Here is a 24,617-nt window from a genome sequence, read left to right on the forward strand (position 1 = left end):
CGTGAGCCACAGCTCACCTCCGCCTCCCCAGGAGGGTCTCCTCTGCCTCTGGACTGGTCTCTGGACCTGCTGTGGGCCCTGTGGGGACAGCTCAGACTCTGATCTGGCCCAATTCCTGTGTGTGCTGCCCCCAAAGTCCACAGCTGCCAGAGCTAGACCATTTTCACTTGTGGGAACACTCATTGTCTACTCAGATATTCCATAGATGCAGGGTCTACCTAGCTGATCGTGGGGAGTTAATCTGCAGCTTGTACAGCTGATGGAAATATTTTCAATCTTCTTCCTTAGTCACCCCATTCCTGGGGTTCAGCCTTGATTTTATCCCCACCTTTGTGTGTGGTCCACCCACAAGAGTCTGGTCCTGAGGCTGCCTTGGAGCTCTTGGGTCTGCCCCTGTGAGGACCGGGCACAGAGGTGGTCTGACTGCTTGGATTGCTGGAGGTCTGGTGGCTCCAAATGCACAGGGAAGCCGGTGGCCATGGGCGCAAGAGAGATGTGGTCCTAGTGAGGGCCTTTTCTGGCACCTGGTGTAAGGTACATGAGGGCCAGCCCTGGCCGGGGTTTTTCTGGCACCTGGCAGTAGGTATGTGAGGGCCATCCCTGAGAGGGCCTTTTTTTTTTTTTGCCCTGCAGCTGGCACGCGAGGAGAGAGGTTACAGTAGTGGCTCCTCCCCCTACATGTGACTCAGCAGTAGCACCCTGCATCCATGGCAGTCCAGTCTTCCTCCATAGGCATTCCCTGCTGCAGATTTCCTCTCTCCCGTCCCTTCAGTCCGTCTCCCCACAGCCCACAGCAGTTCTCACGCTGGGCCTGTTCTCCAATCCCCATGCTCCCAGCCCCCTTGCACACCTGTGAACACATGTCCAGTCCGGGGCATGTAGGGCTGTGGTACAGACGGACCATCTGTGTATTTCTCACTTTGTCCTGTCTGCCACAGATTGGTGGCTTCACCCTGTTCTGACAGCCTCAAATGCTTCCCTTATGTCCCAATCAGTTTCCCCATAGGAGAGGGGGTTTCCCCATCGGAGAGAGGGTTTCCCTGAATTCGGGAATCTCTCCTCTGCTTCAGCTCCTTCGCCCCAGGGTTCAGGTTCCTTCCTGCTTCCTCTCCTCCTCCTTCTCCCCTCTTTTTTCAGTCCTACCCAGTTATGCAGGGATCTTTATAGTCCTTTCCAGTGTCCAAGGTCTTCTGCTAGTTTTCAGCTAGTGTTCTGTGAGAATTTTTGCATCTATAGATGTATTCCTGATGCATCCATGGAGAGAGATGAGCTCCACATCCACCTACTCCTCCGCCATCTTGAATCTTCCCTGTATTCTTTATAATACATTCCAATAGGCATGGTCAGTCAACATTGCTTATACTTGTATTTTTAAGATGCTGAGCCAACAAACTGATCAATTAGCCAACCAACAAATAATCAAACAAAAACTCCTAAGCCTTCTGAGATTATTCAGGAGAAGTACCTGAATTGGGTCAATTCCTCTGGCTGACATTTGCATTTATCCAGGTGGGCAGAATAGGTATGCAGCCCCCTCCAGGGAGGACTCTGCTTAGGCCTATTTCTACCTCGTGTGCCATGTAGTTTTGCTTGGATCAGCAATGTGAGTTTTTTTTTTATAACAAGTAGAATACAAGTGACTAGGGTACAAAGCTCCTTTAACTGCTGATAGGACTCTATTTTAGGCAGTACACCTTCTGTTTAAAATCAACTCTGGACAACTACTACTTGATCGCCTGGTGTGAAAAGAGTGGCAGGCTTATCTGGAGCAATCATCCCCTTGAAAAAGATAAGAAAAATGAGCCTGGGTGTGATTACTCCAGCTCAAAACATATCTAAACAGTCTCTCTTTCTCTGCTGTAAGCTTATTTCCTTTTGGTCTCCTGTGTTATCTTCCTGCACAGACATCTAACAAGGCATGGAAAAGAGGGCCTTTTTTGATAGGGAGAGTATATAAGAAAGTAGCTGCACGCTTTCTCTCCTTCCTGGTAATTTACCAGCAATGAAAACCCCAGCAGTGGCCCTGGTGCTTCCTATTCTAAGCAATGAGATCTTTATGGTCACGAACTACCCAGAAGTCATAGCTGACTCTTTCTTCCCTTCCTGGAAAATATGGTTTGTGGTAGTGAAGCTGCTTCCTGACAGAAGTGAATGCCCTGAGGTATGTAGCATGTATAGCGAGAAGATGGACAGTTACCTTTATAACATGACAGTTATTGTTACATATAAAGCTCACCATCTAAAGATGAATATTGATTGGTTTTGCTTCCTTTTCATATTTAGCTGCCCCAAAGTAGTACTGCTTTCTATTTTAAGATCAAAATAAGCAAGAAAGACTTGGAGACAGTAACTTAGATAAAACCTAAAGGGTTTGATTTCATACCATATATGAGAGAAATTTGCTAATAGGCAAAACAGCTATATTTCAGTTCCAATTTATTTAATTGCATAACAGATACAAGGTTCCTGCCCTTTTGTGTTTCATGTATGTGTAATTAAAATTTTCTTTAATATTTCCTTTGAACATTTGTATGTATGAATGATATCACAGAAATATATGTATGCATTTATATATTAAGGCCTGATGGGACTAGAAAAAAGTTAATGTGAGAAATTGTCTTTTGATTTACTGTGTTTAACATATGCTAACCCTAGTCTGTTACCACCTGCTAAGGACCTCTTCTTGAAAAAACAGAAAGCAGAAATGACACAATATTCTACTTGATGACTAAGGAAAAAATGATTAGTATATGGTTTAAACTGTTTCTCACATTAAAAGTAATTCAGTATTTGTCTTTGTAGCACCAAATGTTGGTGACTATTTCTCACTCTTGAACCAGCTGGCATGTAGACCTAGACCCTTCAGTATTTTCCACGTAAAGTCTGGACTAGACATTTACTGTTTTGTGTGTCAAAACTCCTCCCTTTTTTTGGACCAGCACCTCCACTGTCATGCAATGGAAGCTGCGATCTTTTTGGCCACAGTGATGGTCTAGGGGTGGACATTGGACCCATGCTGGGCCCGTGATAGGATCGCCTCTGGCCTCAGTGGAGTGGTGAAGCTGTGGGATGTGGGGCTTGGAGCAGCTGAGACTCATAGTCCCTGACGCTGGCAAGGAGACGGGGTGAGGCTGGCATCCAGAGACGGCGAGATGAGAGATGGGGAGAGTTAATGTGCTCCAGTCCCTGGTTCCAGCCCCATACCCTTTCTCCCACCCCTCCCCCCTTGTCTAAACTAGTTAGGATTAGGATTTTTTTTTCTACTTGCAACCTAAAGAGTCTGTAAAGGAAGAAAATTCAGGCACATGCAGCATTTTATGGATTTTGGTAGACTTTGCTGTTTTTTGGGGGGAGGAGGTTGTTACACTCAACATTTCCCATACAATATCTCCCTCCAGCATTTTATTGCCCCAGAGTCTCTCCTTCCCTTGAACCCAGTGTCTTTCTCTAGACTCCCCTCCCCTATCAGCATTGGGCAACCTGGGGTTTTCCTCTCTTCCACTCACTCAAGCAAAACATTTGTCTCTCTCTCTTTTTTAATGCTAACTGCCTTCTCTCTTCCTCAAGAAACCAAAGCCCAGCCAATTTGTTTCTATTGCAAAAGGGCTTCTTCTTAATAAAGGTGATGCTCTCCCTACAAAGGAATTTTTGTATCGACTGCTAAGAGAATACAATTTTCTCCATATTAGGACACACACAATGTTTTTAGATTGTTCTCCTCATTAACTAAGCTCCCTATGGTAATTTTCAAGGCCCAGTATCAGCACATTTTATTCTAAATAGCTAATGTATATCTATTACTCTTCTTTTTCCACCCAGTATTCCACGCAAACTTATATACACCTATCATCAGAATCTATCATTTACTTCCCAAGTTGACTGATATAGTCTAAATATTCAGTTTTTTCCATTGAAGACCTTTTGAAATTCTACCATCTCCTAATATTTTATGATTTAATTGAGTGAAATTTTGAAATGACTTGTTCTTTAACTCAAAATAAATGCATATACTATATATAGCAATCCCTCCCTCACTCTCACCTTTCTCTACTTCCCCCAACTGTTCTTGGCAACCACTTTGCTGTAAAATGGGGGTGTGTCTGAGAGGGCAGGATGTTAAACATCCTGGAAGGAAGAAAGAACAATTTTATGAAGTTATTTCCAATGTTACTGAGAAGGGGAATTCTGGGAGAAGATGATTAATATAGCTCCAGCCTGGGGCATAATTCTCTCTCTGAAAGTTTAATAAGAACATTTGAAGATGTCGGGATAGTGTTTAAGGAGGCTTCTTTTTGCTTTCAACAAGTGAGGCATTGATAGTTCCTCAGTTACCTTGATTGTGTTGGATTAAAATATGGCTGTAAATTATCTGCAGCCCCTCCTAACAAGAGATGGAGTCTCTTCTCCTCTCTTTTAATCTGCACTGGCTTTGTAGCTTGCTTTGGGCACTACAATGCAGTGATAGTGATGTGTGACTTCTCAGCAAGGTCTTAAGATGTCTTGCAGTTTCTCCTCACTCCCTCTTGGAATGCTCCACTGTTTTACTAGAAATTGGAGCCATCCTGCTGGAAAGGCCATGTGGAAGAGAACTGAGACACCCCGGTCAACTGTCTGAGCTAACTACTAGACAGAGGAGTTTGGTCATGCTAGACCTCAGCTCTAGGTGACCTGCCAGGTGACTGCAGCCACATGAGTGAACTCATAAGTGGACACATAAGAGGAACTGCCCACCTGAACCCAGCCTAAATTGCAGAATCATGAACAAATGCACATGTATCTCCAGTAGAAAGGGAACATGGATGAATCAAGGCAGAGATAGACAATTGCAAAAGCGATGTTCTGGAGTAGGAAAGAAGTAAGGAACTAGAAGCATGGGAAAGTTCACCCTCCAGAACAGAAGGGAAGGCAGGATACATGGGTACACCTGAAGACAAGAGGGCAGTTTTGGTGGGGAGTGCTTCAACGTTCTCTTGTGATTGCTTCAGTTTTCTTAGTGTGAAGATATGAAGGTGGTAGGGAGTCACAGAGTTTGAGGCTAAAGGAGAAGGTGTGATTTGAAGAGTGGGAGGGAAATTGACTATGGAAATTCACTAGGATCACAGGGAAACACCAGAAGCCCCTTGAGGTTAGTGTTTCTACACTTAGCTGAGACCTGTCAGCTGTGTGCTTTTCTCCAGACATTTTCAGTTGCTGAGGTACAAGTGTGGAGTAGCTAAAAGGTGGATTTAATCATGCTTGGGGCTTAGAGTATGACAGTGAGTGAGGGTCAAGATAATTGAGCATATGTGGAAGGGAGTGGTTATAGTGATGCCTGTGGAATATAAGCTAATAAAGCAGGGAAGTGAGGGCATGAGATAGGTTAGGGTTTTGGGAAAGGGATAAAATAAATGGACTGAATACAGACTTGTGAGGGAAGATACCAACTGTGTTATTGTTTAGCACCTGATTCTGGTATGCATTGTGATCTCGGGAAAATTATTTAAATTTACTGATTTATACAATCAGGGGTTGTATTAAGATAAACTCTAAGATTTCTTTGCAGTTCTAACAACCTGCCGTTCTATGATTCCACATAAAAGTAGCACATAACATAGACGCTAATGCAGAATAGATTCAGTTTTCTAAATAAGATAATGGCAAACCTCTGCTAAAGTTTCTCCTGACATCTGAAGGTTAATTAGCTACTTAATTATTTCCATCACTTATTTGTTGCATTCTTTTTGGATGGCTGCTGCACAGATAAGGATTTTTGGAATATATATTAAGAAAGATAATGCAACATATTTGGAATCACTGGAGGTATGGGCTAGTGGACGGAAGTACACATTGGGAGGTGAGAATGCTTGTGTCTGCCTGGGTTCTGACTCTGTTCTGTTTTCTGTAAGTCATGTTTACTGCTTTTACTTTGGGTTATTAAATGTTGTGAGAGACTGTGATTTGTGCTTCACTTAAGTATTTGACCAAATCAGAGCTGGACACAGGGTCCTGGAATAGAAGAGGTTTGATTGTATTTTTTCACTTGTCCATCAGAATCTGGACTAGATAATAGAGGTCATGATGGCATTTGGGGAGATGTGAAAGTGAATGAAACTTTCTAACATCCTAGTCAAAGGCTTTTCATTTTAATTGAAAAGAAGCTTCTGACACCCATGCTGTTGCCCTTGTTGGCAATTACTACCACCAGTGTACGTGACTTTGACTATTGAAATTTCCTCAAATTTGTCTCCTTTCTTCCCTTGTCTCCTGCTCCAGTTTATTCTCTATGTAGAAGCCAGGAGTGATCTTTTTTTTTTTTTTTTTTTTTTTTTTTTTTGTTTTTTTTTATATTTTTTTATTTTTTTTTTTAATATTTTTTTTTTTATTATTTTTTGCTGTGTTGGGTCTTCGTTTCTGTGCAAGGGCTTTCTCTAGTTGAGGCAAGTGGGGGCCACTCTTCATCGCGGTGCGTGGGCCTCTCACTGTCGCGGCCTCTCCCGTTGCAGAGCACAGGCTCCAGACACGCAGGCTCAGTAGTTGTGGCTCACGGGCTTAGTTGCTCCATGGCATGTGGGATCTTCCCAGACCAGGGCTCGAACCCGTGTCCCCTGCATTGGCAGGCAGATTCTTAACCACTGCGCCACCAGGGAAGCCCCAGGAGTGATCTTTTTAAAATGTAATTCAGGTAATTTTATTCCCCTCTTTGAAGTCTTCCATTGACTTCCCATTAGATTTAGAATGACATCCAGACTCTTCATTATTGTCTCTAGGATCTTATAGGAACTGGCCTGTACTTTTCTCTCTGACCTCATCCTGAACAAATTTCCTCTTCATACATTGTGCTCCAGACCCACTGGCCTTTTCCTGTTCCAAAAACATGTAGAATCCTTCCCTATCTCAGGACTTGGCATCAGTGGGTCCCTTTACTTGGAAAGCTGTTTTGGACCTGAATTATTTTTTTGTTTACTTTTTGGTTTTCTCTCTCCCCTTGAACTAGATAGAAATATTTGATATGCACTTATCTGTCTCATTGGCTGGGTGTGCCTAGGAGAGCACTGGGTAGGTGCTCAAGAAACATTTTTTTCATGGAAAAAAGAGGGACCTCAAAATTAGATGGCATAGAAGGTAGTTTGTCTAGGGTTAGTTGAAAGGGCATCAGGCTGGCTGCTCTATTCCAAATGACTGACCCAGGACTATTAAAGCTTTACTTCTTTGAGTTTTGAAAGATTCATAGCCTTCAAGATTGCTCTCTTAAAATGCAGATAACCTTGTGAGTTCATTTCTCAAATCAGTATCTACTAATATTTTGGTTCTTAGTGACCACCTAGGGAGAAATAGGATATAGGATGTGCAAATGACAGAGTGTCAGGAGTGGGGGAATTAAAAAACAGAGCCAAAAGGCAAAGGGCCAACAGAGAGGGAAAATAGGGATAAAGAGATGAAGGGTTGTGGGAGGAGAATTACATCAGAATTTTGCCTAGAGTGGAAACATTTTTGTTTCCCAATATACAAGACAGTGGCACAGTTGACAACTGGTACTATATATTTCCAAGTATTATAAAATTTTTTAAAAAGCAGATTCTTGATAGGTTTTCATGGTTACAAATAAATTGAGGAAGAAGGGAAAGCTATGCGTTCTCAGTTAAAAAAATAAAACGTGGAAGCAACTATTACATAAGACAATGTATGCTGCTCAGCATGAGAATTTCAGAGAGAGATCTGGTGTCTTGTAATGTTGCAGTTACTATGGTGACAATGCATTTTTAATGGTACCATTAAATGGTAGTATAACTACTTGTACCTAAGGAGTGCTGAATAGTCACAGCTGTGATGAGTGGAGTTTATGTTTCTTTTCTCCAGGATGGTTTTTAGTGACTTCAGAATAAAAGTGTTGTGTAACAGAACATTTTGGTATAAAATATATGTTCTTTCTAGAATTAAAAAAGACTTTATAGAGTAATTCTCCCCACTACACCTTACAGACACACACATGAGCGAACACACATATATGTGCATACTATATGGATGAAGATCTGGAGACAAAGATTAAGTAGCTTTTCCCAGCTCATTTAGCTAGTGACAGAATTAGGATGAAAGCTCAGGTTTTCTGACCCCTAAGACAGGTTCTTCCTACCATTGCACACTGCCTTTCCCCAAGACAGAGTACACACAACGAATTCTACATTCTTTTCACACAGCAAAATTGGTAAGAGGTTGCAATGAGTTTATATCACTCTGGAGGGTCTGTAAGGTGGTTAAAACCAGATGAAAGAGTAATAAACGAATATTGTAATTAAAAGAGTCTATAGATGGAATTCCAGAGATCCATAAGCCCTTTAAAATTGTTTGCAGATGTGTGTGCATATGTTCATTTTTCTAATGAGAGACTTCATCAGATTCTTGAGTTGGTGACCTCTTCCCAAATAAATGATGAATTATGGCTCTTTCCCCATTTAGGTTATCAAAATATGATAAACAAAATGAAAAAGTAAATGGCATACTGAGAAAAATATTTGTTATGATATGATAAAAGATTAATACCCTTAATTTACAAAGAGCACATACACATCAAGCAAAACATCAAGACCCAGTTGAAATTAGAGTGAAGGAAATGAATGCAAATATTCAGACAGGAAGTACAAATAGCTAATAGAAATGAAAATTATTCATCCTCATTAGTCATCAATGAAATGCAAATTAAAACAATAAAGATTTTACTAGTTTCACCCAACAAATTAGCACAGATTAAAAGCAACCATGATAATATTCTATGTGGTGAAGAGGTAGTGGGATAAGAAGATTTCTCTGCTGTTACTAGGAATATAAATTGGGACAAAGATTTTGGAAATCAAATTAATAATTTAAGGGCCTTAAAAGTGTTCATAACTAGTAATTCAAATTCTAAGGACATAGTTCTATTCTAAGGCAATAATAAGTGCTCACTATGATTTGAGTATAAAAGTATTTCTCCCAGTGTTATTTAAAATAGTAAAAAAATACGAAAGAGTACACATATCCAATATAGGGAAAAACTAAATAAGTTACAGTATTTCTATGAATTTGGTAAATTATCTTAAAAATTTTGTTAATAATATGGAAAACTCTTATATAAGAGTGATAGAATATAAACACCCAGACTTCTAAAATGGTTGTAGAATATAATTCCAATCTTGCAAACAAACTACAAAATACTAGAAGGAAATACACTAACATGTAAAATGGCTATCTTTTGGGTTATAGGATTAGTAATTATTTTTTTTTCTTTTTTGTACTGTTGTGTATTTTCTCAGATTTCTATAGTGAATTTATATATTACCAGAAATGAAATAAAAGTTATTTAAAAAGTTTTGCTGAGCTTATTTCCGATATCACTTCACTTGTTCTGACATGGCAAAAATCTGTTGTCCTAAAGAATGATAGAAACTAGAAAGTATCTTTTGAAAAAAAATCTTACTAAAATGAAATAAAGTTTAACTTTTTTCTTTCATTTAAAAATTATCTGTGTAATCTATTTGGGTCAGATGCTGGGGAAACACATATGAATAAGAAGGTGTTCCTGCTACCTAAAGTTTATGATCTACTAGGAAAGACAGGCATGTAATAACCATACTAAAACAGCTCATGGGTACCTTGTAATATGGCAACATGAAGGAGGAATGATGAAGTCTTCTTGAGGAAGTGGGGGTGTATGACATTTGACTCCGGTCTCTAGTGATAGGTCATGAGGTGGGCAAAAGTGAAGACCTTCTCCATAAAGGGAAGGGAATGTGTTAACATGGGGGCATGAAAGGGCAGTACAATTTAGAGAACAGGTCCCTTCGATTTGGCTAGAAAGGTAGAGCAAGGTCAGCTGCTGAAAGACCTCTGTAAGATGCCTGGACCATATCTTGTAGGTAAAAGGAGTCATGAAAGTTATTGAAAGAGTCATATAAGTAAATGATCAGATTTGATCAGGTGATGAACATGTGAAAGAATAATGTCTACCACAGTAACAGAAATTATAATTCAATAATGGTTGAGATATTTTTATGGAAACAATGCTCAATATGGTAGAACTTTAAGAATTTTTTTTTTTAACTTTAAGATGTATTTTGCACTGCATTATGCCACAGAGAATGTTTGACATTTGATATTGGGGATGCATTGGTTGGACATACCTTGGTATTAATGAGGCTAAAACCACAGTCTTCTTGTTAATTTAGTTGGCAGAAAAAACTTTGTTTTGTGGCTGACAAATCAATGAGGAAGTTTGTAACTGCCTCTGCTATTTAAAAAGGGTCTTTACATGGTAGAAGAGTTGGGCTGCATCTGTACCAAATCTTAACTTTAAATTGATCAAAGTGCAACAGATCTCTACATGTATTTCATTTCAGCAGTCCAATGAAGCCCAGTGGTGATCCTTATGATAAGAAGGTTATCAGGTGGTCTCAGAACACTCTGGCCATCTTTGCTTGGCCCAAGTATTATTCTTGAACTTTCTTTTTTTAAATAAAAGGGTTTAGGGCTGTTGTTTTGCTGTTTATTTATTTTAAAAATTGAGATAAAATTGACAAATAATAAAGTATTGTTTTAGGTGTACAACATGATAATTTGATATGTGTGTACATTGTGAAGTGATTACCACAATAAGTTTAGTTAACATCCATTACCACACGTAGTTGAACATTTTTTTCTTATAATGAGAACTTTTAAGATCTCCTTCCTTAGCCACTTTCAATTATACAATATAGTATTATTAACTATAGTCACCATGCTGTACATTACAGCCCCAGGGCTTATTTATCTTATTATTGCATGTTTGTGCCATTTGACTACCTTCACCCATTTTGCCCACCTCCCTATTCCTTGCCTCTGGCAACCAAGAATCTGTTTTCTGTATCTATGATATCTATATCTATATATTTTTTAGATTCCACATATGAGTGATTTCATGCACATTTATCTTTCTCTGTCTGACATTTTACTTAGCATAATGCCCTCAAGGTCCATCCATGTTGTCTCAGATAGCAGGATTTCCTTTTTTTTATGATGGAATATATGTCACATTTTCTTTATCCATTCATCCATGGATGGACATTTAGGTTATTTCTGTATCTGGGCTATTGTGAATAATGCTGCTATGGACACTGTGACGTGGATATCTTTTTGAGACGGTGATTTTGTTTCCTTTGGATAAAAATCCAGACTGGAATTGCTGGATCATATGATAGTTCTATTTTTAATTTTTTGAGGAAACTCCATATTGTTTTCCATAGTGGCTGCATCAAGTCACGTCCCCACCAGCAGTGCACAAGAGTTCCCTTTGCTCCACATCCTCACCAACACTTGTTACTTGTTGTCTTTTTGATAGTAGCCATTCTAACAGGTGTGAGGTGGCCTGAACTTCCTATATTCATGAATTACAACATGAATGTACCTGTCCTTCACAGTTTTAGATGCCAGTGTTTTTCAGAAGGATTGCTTTTTTTGGGGTACTGTTACTGAATTATTTCTGAATAGTGATGTTCTCCTGCCTCTTAGTTGTAATAGTAAATGAGTAATAATAGTAGTAGAGATAAATAAACAACCTCCAAATTAGCCTACCCATATACCCACATTCTTGGTTATCTTTTTAAACCGTCTACAATAGTCCCCTCTTGTCCATGGTTCACTCTCCATGGTTTCACTTACTCGAGGTCAACTGCTGTCCGAAAATATTAAATAAAAAATTCCAAAAATAAATAACTCACATGTCTTAAATTGCGTGCCATTCTGAGTAGTGCAATGAAATCTTGTGCCCTTCTCCGTCTCTCCTGGGATGTGAATCATCCCTTTATCCAGTGTATCCCACCCTTTAGTCACTTAGTAGTCATCTCAGTTATCAGATTGACTGTCACAGTATTGCAGTGCTTGTGTTCAAGTAACCCTTATTTTACTTAATAATGGTCCCAAAGTGCAAGAGTAGTGATGCTGGAAATTCAGATATGCCAAAGAGAAGATGTAAAGGGCTTCCTTTAAGTGAAAAGGTGAAAGCCCTAAACTTAATAAGGAAAGAAAAAAACCGTATGCTGAGGTTGCTAAGATCTATGGTAAGAACAAATCTTCTCTCCGTGAAATTGTGAAGAAAGAAAAGAAATTCATGTTAGTTTTGCTGTCACACCTCACACTGCAAAAGTTATGGTCATAGTGCATGACAAGTGCTTAGTTAAGATGGAAAAGGCATTAAATTTGTACCGTAAGATATTTTGAGAGACCACATTCCCATAACTTACACTATGAACAGTATATTGTTATAATTGTTCTGTTTTATTATTAGTTATTATTGCTAATCTCTTACTGTGCTTAATTTATAAATTAAACTTTACCATAGGTTTGTATGTGTAGGAATAAACATAGTGTATATAGGATTCGGTGGTATCTGTGGTTTCAGGCATCCACTGGGGGCCTTGGAAATTATTCCTTACAGATAAGGTGGGACTACTGTATTAATTTAATTTATATTTAAGATATGTAGCACCAGACAAGAAGGTGTAGTTTTGGCTCCTGGATACTAGTGGTGATTATATATAAGTATTATTTAAGCATTTCTTGATATCCATCTTTCTCCTCTCTGCTGAGTGGTGGGAGAGCAAATGCATTAGATTCTTCTCCTTCTTTAAGATGATAATGTTGTCCAGTGGAAGAGAATTAGATTGAAATGCAGAAGACATAGTCTAATTTCAACTTCAAAGTTTATTCACTCTGATCTTCAACCAAGAATCACTTAATCTTACTGTACTTTACTTTCCCTATATTTTAAAAATTTATTAGTCATGTGTTAACCCAAGTCAGTTCTCTGAGACTTGCCTGATGACTGACTCTTTTAGAGAAATCTTGAAATAGAGGAAGAGTTCAGGAAAGGATTTGAAAAATAGGAGTAATTTATGGAAGATAGGATAGAAAGATTGTAAAGAAGATAATGAGGCATGAAACTCAGGGAATCTCTGTGAGAGGTCGAGATGTACAAGAAAATCCTGGGACTAAGAGAATATGAGCTTGATTTTGTTGAAGGAAAGTAGAGGGATGATATAAAACAGTAACAACAACAACAACAATAATACTAAAAGAATAAATGTCAGATAGGAAAGGGCTTTAAAATATCTGATGTAGAAGGCTCTGTAGAATGAGACATACAGAAGTAATTCAGTGAAGTAACTGATGGGGAATATTTTTCTGTTTTGTAGAAAATAGGCCAGGATGAATCACAAGCTATGGACCAAACTTGGCTTGTTTACTTGGAGTCTGAGAAAACAGCTTAGGGCTATTTACTGAAAAACACCCTTGTAAAATTACATACAGATACCACTTTGTTTGGTAAAATATACTCTACTTTTGCTTTGAGATTTTCAACATTAGAGCAGAACTGTTTGTTCAGAGATTAAAAAAAGTTTTTAATAAACTTTACTTTTTAGAGCAATTTTAGGTTTACAGAAAAACTGCAGAAATGACAGAGTTCTCATATGTCCTCTTTTCTGCTGCACACAGTTTCCCCTATTATTTACACAGTTTCTTTTATTATTTACATCTTGTTTTAGTGTGGTATATTTGTTATAATTAATGAACCAATATTGATGAATTATTGTTAACTGAAGACTGTAGTTGACATAAGAATTCACTCTTTGTGTTGTACATTTTATGGATTTTGACAAATGCAAAATGTCATATATTCACCATTGTGGTATCATTAAGAATAGTTTCACTACCCTAAAAATCCCCTGTGCTCCCTCTATCAATCTCCCTCTTTCTCCCTCCTTACCTCCCTTCCTCCCTCCCTCCCCCGAACCCCTGGCAACCATGGATCATTTTACTTTCTCCCTAGTTTTGCCTTTTCTAGAATGTCATATAATTGCAATCATCAGTACATAGCCTTTCAACCTCTTTAACTTAGCAGTATGCATTCAAGTTTCCTCCATGTCTTTTTGTAGTTTGATTGCTAATTTCTTTTTATTGCTGAATAAGTTTCATTGTAATGATGTAGCAGAGTTTGCTCATCCATTCACTTATTTAAGGACATCTTTTTTGCTTCCAAGTTTTGGAAATTATGGATAAAACTTCTATAAACATTTTTGGTCAGGTGTGGTTATTAGTTTTCAACTCACTTAAGTAAATACTAAGTGGTGCAATTGCTGGATCACGTGATAAAGGTATGTTTAGTTTTGTAAGAAGTTGTCAAACTGTCTTCCAAAGTGGCTATGCCATTTTGCATTCCCAGCAATAAAAGAGAGTTCCTATTGCTCCACATCCTCACTAGTGTTTGGTGGTATCATTGTTTGGATTTTAGTTTGGATAAATAGTTAGTGGTATCTCAATGCTGTTTTAATTTGCAGTTCCCTAATGACATATGATGTTGAGCATCTTTTCATTTACTTATTTGCCATCTGGATATCTTCTTTGGTAAGACATCTGTTCAGACCTTTTGCCAATTTAAAAATTGGGCAAGTTGTTTTCTTACTGTTGAGTTCTATGAGTTCTTTGTATATTTTGAATACAAGTCCTTTATCAGATACGTGTTTTGCAAAAAACTTGTCACAGCCTTTGGCTTGTCTTTTTAGTCTCTTTGGCTTTTGCAGAGCAGAAGTTTTAAATTTCAAGGAAATCCAATTTATAATTTTTTTCTTCTGTTGATTGTGCTTTTATAGTTGTATCAAAAAATTCGTTATCAAAGTCAAGGTCACTTTACTTTTCTGCTATGATATCTTCTAGAAGTTTTAAAATATTTCATTTGCATTATGTCTTTGATCCATTTAGCTTTATTTTGTGAGAGTGTAAGGTATGTGTCTAGTTTTTTTTTTTTTTTTTTTTTTGCATGTAGTTGTCTAGTTGTCCCAGCATCATTTATTGGAAAGATAATCCTTTCTTGATTGAATTGCCTTTGCTCCTTTGTCAAAGATCAGTTGACTATATTTGTGTGGATCTATATCTGGACTCTATATTCTCTTCCACTGATTTTTTTTCCTATTTTTGTTTGGCCAATACCACACTGTTCTGTAGCTTTATAGTAAGATTTGAAATTGGGTAGTATCAGTCCTCCAACTTTTTTCTTCTTCAGTATTGTGTTGGCTATTCTGTGTCTTTTGCCTTTCTATGTAAACTTCAAAATCAGTTTGTTGATGTCTAGTTTATCTGAAGAGACAAGGCAAGCATCAGAACCGGATTCAGATATGCCAGAGATTTTGTAATTATTAGACTTGGAATTTAAATTCTCTGTAATTAGTATTCTAAGAGCTCTAATGGAAAAAATGGGCAACATGCAAGAACAGATGCATAATATAAGTAGAGAGATGGAAACTCTAGGGAAGAATAAATAAGAAATATTAGAAATAAGAAACACCACAACAGAAATGAAGAATGCCCTTGTTGGGATCGTCAGTAGACTGAACACGGCCATAGAAAGACTCAGTGAGGCTAAACATATGTTAATAGAAATGTCCCAAATTAAAAAGCAAAGAGAAAAGGATGAAAAAAATGGTACAGAGTATCCAAGAACTATGGGACAATTACAAAATGTGTAACATATATGTAATGAGAATTGTAGAAGGAGAAGAAAGAGAGGAACAGAATAAATGTTTGAAGTGTTATAATTATAGTTGAGAATTTTCCAAAATTAATAACAGACACCAAATCACAGATCCTGGAAGCTCAGAGAGTACCAAGCAGGATAAATACCAAAAAATTTACACCTGGGTATATCATATTCAATCTGCAGAAAATCAAAGACAAAGAAAAAATCTTGAAAGATGCCAGAGGAGGGAAAACACATTATCTATAGAGGAGCAAGGATAAGAATTACATCAGACTTCTCTTTACAAACCATGCAAGCAAGAAGATAGTGAAGTGAAATATATTAAGTGTTGAAAGAAAAATCTCACTAACCTAGAATTCTGTATCCAGCAAAATTATCCTTCCAAAGTAAATGAGATATAGAGACTTTATAAAATAAACAAAAGTTGAGGGAACTTGTTGCCAGTAGACCTGCTATACAAGAAATGTTAAAAAAATTCTTCAGAAAGAGGGGAAATGATATAGACCAGAGAGTCAGATCTACATGCAGAAAGGTAGTGTTAGAGAAGGAATAAATCAAGGTAAAATAAAATCTTTTATTTTCTTATTCCTTATTGATATAACATAATAGCTTATTCAAAATAATAGCAACATATAGTGGATGATAATATCTTATGGATAAGTAAAATGAATAACAGCAATGTTATTAGGGTCAGGTGGGAGGAACTGGGAATATTCTGTTATCAGGCACCTGCACTATCCATGAAGTGGTATTGTGTAATTTGTCCTATATTAGTTGAAAATGTGTATTGCAAAGTCAAGGGTAATCACTAAAAATGAAAAAAAAAAAAGAAATATAAATGGTGTGCTAAGAGAGGAGAGAAAATGGAATCTTATAAAATGGAATCTTATAAATGTTCAATTAAAACCAAAGAAAACAAAAAAGAGTGAAGGGTAATGAATAGAAAATAGTTACAAATATGGTAGATATTACTACAACTATATCAAGATTCACCTTAAATGTGAATGGTCTAAATTCACCAATTAAAAGACAGAGTGGATTAAAAAAGAATATCCAATTATATGTTGTCTACAAAAAACTCACTTTATTTTTTAATTTTTAAATTTTATTTTATTTATTTATTTTAATAGTAATCTTTTATTTATTTATTTATTTTTATATTTATTTTTGGCTGTGTTGGGTCTTCGTTTCTGTGCGAGGGCTCTCTCCAGTTGCAGTGAGCAAGGGCCACTCTTCATCGCGGTGCACGGGCCTCTTCACTATCGCAGCCTCTCCCGTTGTGGAGCACAGGCTCCAGATGCACAGGCTCAGTAGTTGTGGCTCACGGGCCCAGCTGCTCTGCGGCATGTGGGACCCTCCCAGACCAGGGCTCGAACCTGTGTCCCCTGCATTAGCAGGCAGATTCTCAACCACTGCGCCACCAGGGAAGCCCAAACTCACTTTAAATATAAAGACAGAGATAGATGACAATTAAACAAATGGAGAAAGATATACCATGCTAACACTAATATATTGAAACTGGAGTAGCTATAGCAATTTTAGGCAAAGCAGGCTTCAGAACAGGAAAATTATCAGGGATAAAGAGGGACATTACATATGGTAAAGGGATCATTTCTCTAAGAAGAAATAACAATCCTTTACATGTATGTTCAGAGATTTTTATATGTATTTTATATTTTGTTAAAGGCTGATCAATGTAGTAGAATTAGCATGGGAATCAGAAAACTAGGGTTTTAATCTGGGCTCTGCCAGCAAGTATCAAGTGATTTATGAGCAAGCACCTTATTTATTTGGATCTCAATTTTCTCATATTTAAAATAATTGATTTAGAAAGTTCCTTCTAGCTTTAATATTCTGTGATTCTTATATCAAGATTCTATTCGGGTATGTTTTACTGAAATAATCGGGAATAAATATAATTATGTTGGATGACATTCAGAGAGAGTCTTTAGAGATGAATTTGTAGTAAATGTGCATTTTCTGTACATTTACTACTTGGAAAATGTTAAATAGCAAGCTACCTGCGTTATTTTTCCTATACGTTTCCCCCCATAGGTCTGATTTTGAAGTGAGTATACATGACTGGTAGGAGTGACAAATATCTTAAACCATATACTGTCTACCCATTATTATTTGTTGTGTGTTTTCCATCTCATGCATAGTGGAACATAAATGTCTATTTATTCTTTTTTGGAGGGCTTGTCTTACTATATCATGTTTCTAGTTTTCTGAGTTGCTGTAGTCAAAGGTTTTAAGTACTTTTCTAGCAGAAGAAAAATCAGTCTTTGTTTCCCTATCTATGTATCTAGCTCATTTGCTAAATTTTTGCCAAAGAGAGAAAGTGCTAGTAGGTAACACTTATATAGCATTTAACTATTAATATGTGCCAGGCACTATTATTCTAAGAGCTTTAGATCTATTAGCTGATTCAGTCCTTATGGCAGCCTTATGATGTAAAAACTACCACTATCTCCATTTTACAGATGGGGAAACTGAATTAAGTAATTTGTTCAAGGTTTTACAAGTAATAAATGGTGGACTGGGATCAGAGCCTAGGCAGAATGGCTCCAGAGCTCACTAAGGTATCTCTAGTAGAGTTACATATTTTTTTGTTGAGTTTCTTTTTTTTAAAACATCTGTTTTGGAGTATAATTGCTTCACAATGGTGTGTTAGTTTCTGCTTTATAACAAAGTGAATCAGCTATACATATACAAATATCCCCATATCTCCTCCCTCTTGCATCTCCCACCCCCCCTCCCTATCCCACCCCTCTGTGTCATCACAGAGCACCGTGCTGATCTCCCTGTGCTATGCGGCTGCTTCCCACTAGCTATCTATTTTACATTTGGTAGTGTATATATGTCCATGCCACTCTCTCACTTCGTCCCAGCTTACCCTTCCCCCCACCCTGTGTCCTCAAGTCCATTCTCTACATCTGCATCTTTATTCCTGTCCTGCCCCTAGGTTCTTCATAACCATTTTTTTTTTTTAGATTCCATATATATGTGATAGCATATGGTATTTGTTTTTCTCTTTCTGACTTACTTCACTCTGTATGACGGACTCTAGGTCCATCCACCTCACTAGAAATAATTTTGTTTCTTTTTATGGCTGAGTAATATTCCATTATATATACGTGCCACATCTTCTTTATCCATTCATCTGTCGATGGACACTTAGGTTGCTTCCAGTTACATATATTTTTGTTTATTTTTAGTGTTCAGGCTTGAAATGTAAAGAACAGAAAGGGGACTGTGGTAGGCAGGGTTCTAGGATGGCTCTCAGATTTCTGCCCCCTGATGTACATGCCCTGTATCATCCCCTTTACCTGAGTGCAGGCAGGACCTGTGAATATGATGGGATATCACGACCATGGTTGTGTGTTACCTTATAGAGTTAAAGGAGTTTTGCAGATTTAAATTAAAGTCCCTAATTGGTTGACTTTGAGTGAGTCAAGAGGAAGATTATTCTGGTTGTGCTTGACCTAATCAACCAAGCCCTTAAAAGAGACAGTAAGTAGCTACAGATTCTTCTGCTGGCCTCAAAAAAGACATGAGTTACCATGAAGTCTCCAGCTGCAAAGAAACGAATTCTGCCACACAAGCAGGAAAGAGGACTCTGAACTTCAGAAGAGACTGAAGTTGCAGCTGACACCTTGACTACAGCCTTGTGAGACACTGAGCGGAGGACCCAGTTAAGCAGTGACTAGACTACTGACCCATGGAATCTGCGAGGTAATAAGTGTGTGTTGTTTTAAGCTGCTGAGTTTGTGGTAACTTGTCACACATCAATAGAAAATTAATACAAAGACATACTGTATGTGGGTTTTAAAAATGCTCTGGGCAGTATCTATGTATTTTTCAAAATGTGTGTGAGGCCACACATACCTTCATAGCCTCCTTTTCTCTCCTCTCACCTTGTAAACGTAATAAAAGTATGATTTACACTCATTATTACCAAAGGAATGCCTCCATTTATGACTCAACCCACTGCATGCCCACTGGACTTGTTCCTTTAAAATCACTTGTATTCTCCTAATTGTTAAAATCAATAAGCATTTTCAGTCCTTTTAAAAAAAACTCATATTTTATGCTACATGTGACAACCAAATCACATCTTTTTCTGGAGTTTTAGAGTCTTATCCCACTATCTGTTAGACATCACCACTAGGATGTCCAATAGGCCCTTTAAACTCAACATCTGTATTAGTTTCCTAGGGCTGCTATAACAAAGTACCACAAACCGGGTGGCTTTAAATAACAGCCATTTATTGTCTCATAGTCCTGAACGCTAGAAGTCCCGGATCAGTTGTTGACAGGGCCATGCTCCCTTCAAGACTCTGCATGGTATTCTTTGCTTCTTCCTTGTAGTTCTTCCTTGCCTCTTCATAGCTTCTGGTGGTGGTGGCAATCCTTGGCATTCCTTGCCTTACAGCTGTATCACTCCAGTCTGCCCTCATTGTTACATGATGGTCTACCTGTTTTCTTCTTATCATCGTCCCTTTGAGTGTGTGTTCAAATTTCCCCTTTTATAAGGACACCAGTCATATAGCATTGGAGCCTACCCTCATGACTTCATCTTAACCTGGATAAACCTGCAGAGACCCAGCTTCTAAATAAGCTCACATTTTGAGGTCCTGGGAGTTAGGACTACAACATATTTTTTGGGAGGGAGACACAATTCATCCAATAACAGCGTTCCCAGTAAAATGAATTATCTTCCCCCACTGCTCCTTTTTTTACGTATGCTTTTATACTTATCTCTTGAGGAGGGGCTAGTGTAGTGGATAAGAATGAGGGCTCTGAAACCAGACACTAATGATGTGTAATATAATTATTCTAAGCCCCAGTTCTTGTAAATTTGGAAAATAATAGTTTAAAAAATTTTAAAATTTTTATTAAAATTTATTTTTAAATTGAGATATATAAAGTGAGATATAACATTATATTAGTTTCAGGTGTACAACATAATGATTTGATATTTGTATATATTGTGAAATGATCACAATAAGTCTAGTTAACATCTATCCATGCATAGTTACAAATATTTTTTCTTGTGATGAGAAATTTTAAGGTCTACTCTTTTAGCAACTTTCAAATATACAATACAGTATTATTATTTTTTTAAATTTTATTTATTTTATTTTTTTAACACCTTTATTGGAGTATAATTGCTTTACAATGTTGTGTTAGTTTCTGCTTTATAACAAAGTGAATCATCTATACATATACATATATCCCTATATCTCCTCCCTCTTGCGTCTCCCTCCCACCCTCCCTATCCCACCCCTCTAGGTGGTCACAAAGAACCAAGCTGATCTCCCTGTGCTATGTGGCTGCTTCCCACTAGCTATCTATTTTACATTTGATAGCAATACAGTATTATTAACTATAGTCACCATGCTGTGCATTACATCCCCATGACTTATTTTATAACTGGAAGTTTGTATTTTTTGACAACCTTCAGTCATTTTGCCCATCCCCCAAACCTTGCCTCTGGTAAGCATCAATCTGTTCTCTGAATCTATGAGCTCTTTTTTTTTAGATTTCACATATAAATGATATCATGCAATTTTTGTCTTTCTCTGTCTGACTTATTTCAGTTAGCATAATGCTCTCAAACTCCATCTGTGTTGTTGCAAATGGCAGGATTTCCTTCTTTCTCATGGCTGACTAATATTCCATTGTAAATATATCCCTCATTTTCTTTATCCATTCATCCACTGCTTCCATGGCTTGGCTGTTGTAAATAATGCTGCAGAGAATACGGGGTACAGGTGTCTTTTTTTGTTTGTTTGTTTTGGGATTTATTAAAAATAAAAATAGTTTCATAATAAACTTGCATTCTATGACAGTTTTTCAATATGCCTATAGTGTTACAAATTCTGTCTTTTAGACTTCCATCTTAGCTTTCTTTTTTTTTTTTAAACATGTTTATTGGAGTATAATTGCTTTACAATGGTGTGTTAGTTTCTGCTTTATAACAAAGTGAATCAGTTATACATATACATATGTTCTCGTATCTCTTCCCTCTTGCATCTCCCTCCCTCCCACCCTCCCTATCCCACCCCTCTAGGTGGTCACAAAGCACCGAGCTGATCTCCCTGTGCTATGCGGCTGCTTCCCACTAGCTATCTATTTTACATTTGGTAGTGTATATATGTCCATGCCACTCTCTCACCCCATCACATCTCACCCCTCCCCCTCCCCATATCCTCAAGTCCATTCTCTAGTAGGTCTGTGTCTTTATTCCCGTCTTGCTACTAGGTTCTTCATGACCTTTTTTTCCCCCTTAGATTCCATATATATGTGTTAGCATACTGTATTTGTTTTTCTCTTTCTGACTTACTTCACTCTGTATGACAGACTCTAACTCCATCCACCTCACTACAAATACCTCCATTTCATTTCTTTTTATGGCTGAGTAATATTCCATTGTATATATGTGCCACATCGTCTTTATCCATTCATCCGACAATGGACACTTAGGTTGCTTCCATGTGCTGGCTATTGTAAATAGAGCTGCAATGAACATTGTGGTACATGACTCTTTTTGAATTATGGTTTTCTCAGGGTATATGGCCAGTAGTGGGATTGCTGGGTCGTATGGTAGTTCTATTTTTAGTTTTTTAAGGAACCTCCATACTGTTCTCCATAGTGGCTGTATCAATTTACATTCCCACCAACAGTGCAAGAGTGTTCCCTTTTCTCCACACCCTCTCCAGCATTTATTGTTTATAGATTTTTTGATGATGGCCATTCTGACCAGTGTGAGATGATATCTCATTGTAGTTTTGATTTGCATTTCTCTAATGATTAATGACGTTGAGCATTCTTTCATGTGTCTGTTGGCCATCTGTATATCTTCTTTGGAGATATGTCTATTTAGGTCTTCTGCCCATTTTTGGATTGGGTTGTTTGTTTTTTTCTTATTGAGCTGCATGAGCTGCTTGTAAATCTTGGAGATTAATCCTTTGTCAGTTGCTTCATTTGCAAATATTTTCTCCCATTCTGAGGGTTGTCTTTTTGTCTTGTTTATGGTTTCCTTTGCTGTGCAAAAGCTTTGAAGTTTCATTAGGTCCCATTTGTTTATTTGTGTTTTTATTTCCATTTCTCTAGGAGTTGGGTCAAAAAGGATCTTGCTGTGATTTACGTCATAGAGTGTTCTGCCTATGTTTTCCTCTAAGAGTTTGATAGTGTCTGGCCTTACACTTAGGTCTTTAATCCATTTTGAGTTTATTTTTGTGTATGGTGTCAGGGAGTGTTCTAATTTCATACTTTTACATGTACCTGTCCAATTTTCCCAGCACCACTTATTGAAGAGACTGTCTTTTCTCCACTGTATATGCTTGCCTCCTTTATCAAAGATAAGGTGACCATATGTGCGTGGGTCTATCTCTGGGCTTTCTATCCTGTTCCATTGATCTATATTTCTGTTTTTGTGCCAGTACCAAACTGTCTTGATTACTGTAGCTTTGTAATATAGTCTGAACTCCAGGAGCCTGATTCCTCCAGCTCCATTTTTCATTCTCAAGATTGCTTTGGCTATTTGGGGTCTTTTGTGTTTCCACACAAATTGTGAAATTTTTTGTTCTAGTTCTGTGAAAAATGCCAGTGGTAGTTTGATAGGGATTGCATTGAATCTGTAGATTGCTTTGGGTAGTAGAGTCATTTTCACAATGTTGATTCTTCCAATCCAAGAACATGGTATATCTCTCCATCTATTTGTATCACCTTTAATTTCTTTCATCAGTGTCTTATAATTTTCTGCATACAGGTCTTTTGTCTCCTTAGGTAGGTTTATTCCTAGATATTTTATTCTTTTTGTTGCAGTGGTAAACGGGAGTGTTTTCTTAATTTCACTTTCAGATTTTTCATCATTAGTATATAGGAATGCAAGAGATTTCTGTGCATTAATTTTGTATCCTGCTACTTTACCAGATTCATTGATTAGCTCTAGTTGTTTTCTGGTAGCATCTTTAGGATTCTCTATGTATAGTATCATGTCATCTGCAAACAGTGACAGCTTTACTTCTTCTTTTCCAATTTGGATTCCTTTTATTTCTTTTTCTTCTCTGATTGCTGTGGCTAACACTTCCAAAACTATGTTGAATAATAGTGGTGAGAGTGGGCAACCTTGTCTTGTTCCTGATCTTAGTGGAAATGGTTTCAGTTTTTCACCATTGAGGACAATGTTGGCTGTGGGTTTGTCATATATGGCCTTTATTATGTTGAGGAAAGTTCCCTCTATGCCTACTTTCTGCAGGGCTTTTATCATAGATGGGTGTTGAATTTTGTCAAAAGCTTTCTCTGCATCTATTGAGATGATCATATGGTTTTTCTCCTTCAATTTGTTAATATGATGTATCACGTTGATTGATTTGCATATATTGAAGAATCCTTGCATTCCTGGAATAAACCCCACTTGATCATGGTGTATGATCCTTTTAATGTGCTATTGGATTCTGTTTGCTAGTATTTTGTTGAGGATTTTTGCATCTATGTTCATCAGTGATATTGGCCTGTAGTTTTCTTTCTTTGTGACATCTTTGTCTGGTTTTGGTATCAGGGTGATGGTGGCCTCGTAGAATGAGTTTGGGTGTGTTCCTCCCTCTGCAATATTTTGGAGGAGTTTGAGAAGGATAGGTGTTAGCTCTTCTCTAAATGTTTGATAGAATTCGCCTGTGAAGCCATCTGGCCCTGGGCTTTTGTTTGTTGGAAGATTTTTAATCACAGTTTCAATTTCAGTGCTTGTGATTAGTCTGTTCATATTTTCTATTTCTTCCTGGTTCAGTCTTGGCAGGTTGTGCATTTCTAAGAATCTGTGCATTTCTTCCAGGTTGTCCATTTTATTGGCATAGAGTTGCTTGCAGTAATCTCTCATGATCGTTTGTATTTCTGCAGTGTCAGTGGTTACTTCTCCTTTTTCATTTCTAATTCTATTGATTTGAGTCTTCTCCCTTTTTCTCTTGATGAGTCTGGCTAATGGTTTATCAATTTTGTTTATCTTCTCAAAGAACCAGCTTTTAGTTTTATTGATCTTTGCTATTGTCTCCTTCATTTCTTTTTCGTTTATTTCTGATCTGATCTTTATGATTTC

Source organism: Balaenoptera musculus, chromosome 14 (genome assembly GCF_009873245.2).
Source record: "Balaenoptera musculus isolate JJ_BM4_2016_0621 chromosome 14, mBalMus1.pri.v3, whole genome shotgun sequence".
NCBI lineage: Eukaryota > Metazoa > Chordata > Mammalia > Artiodactyla > Balaenopteridae > Balaenoptera > Balaenoptera musculus.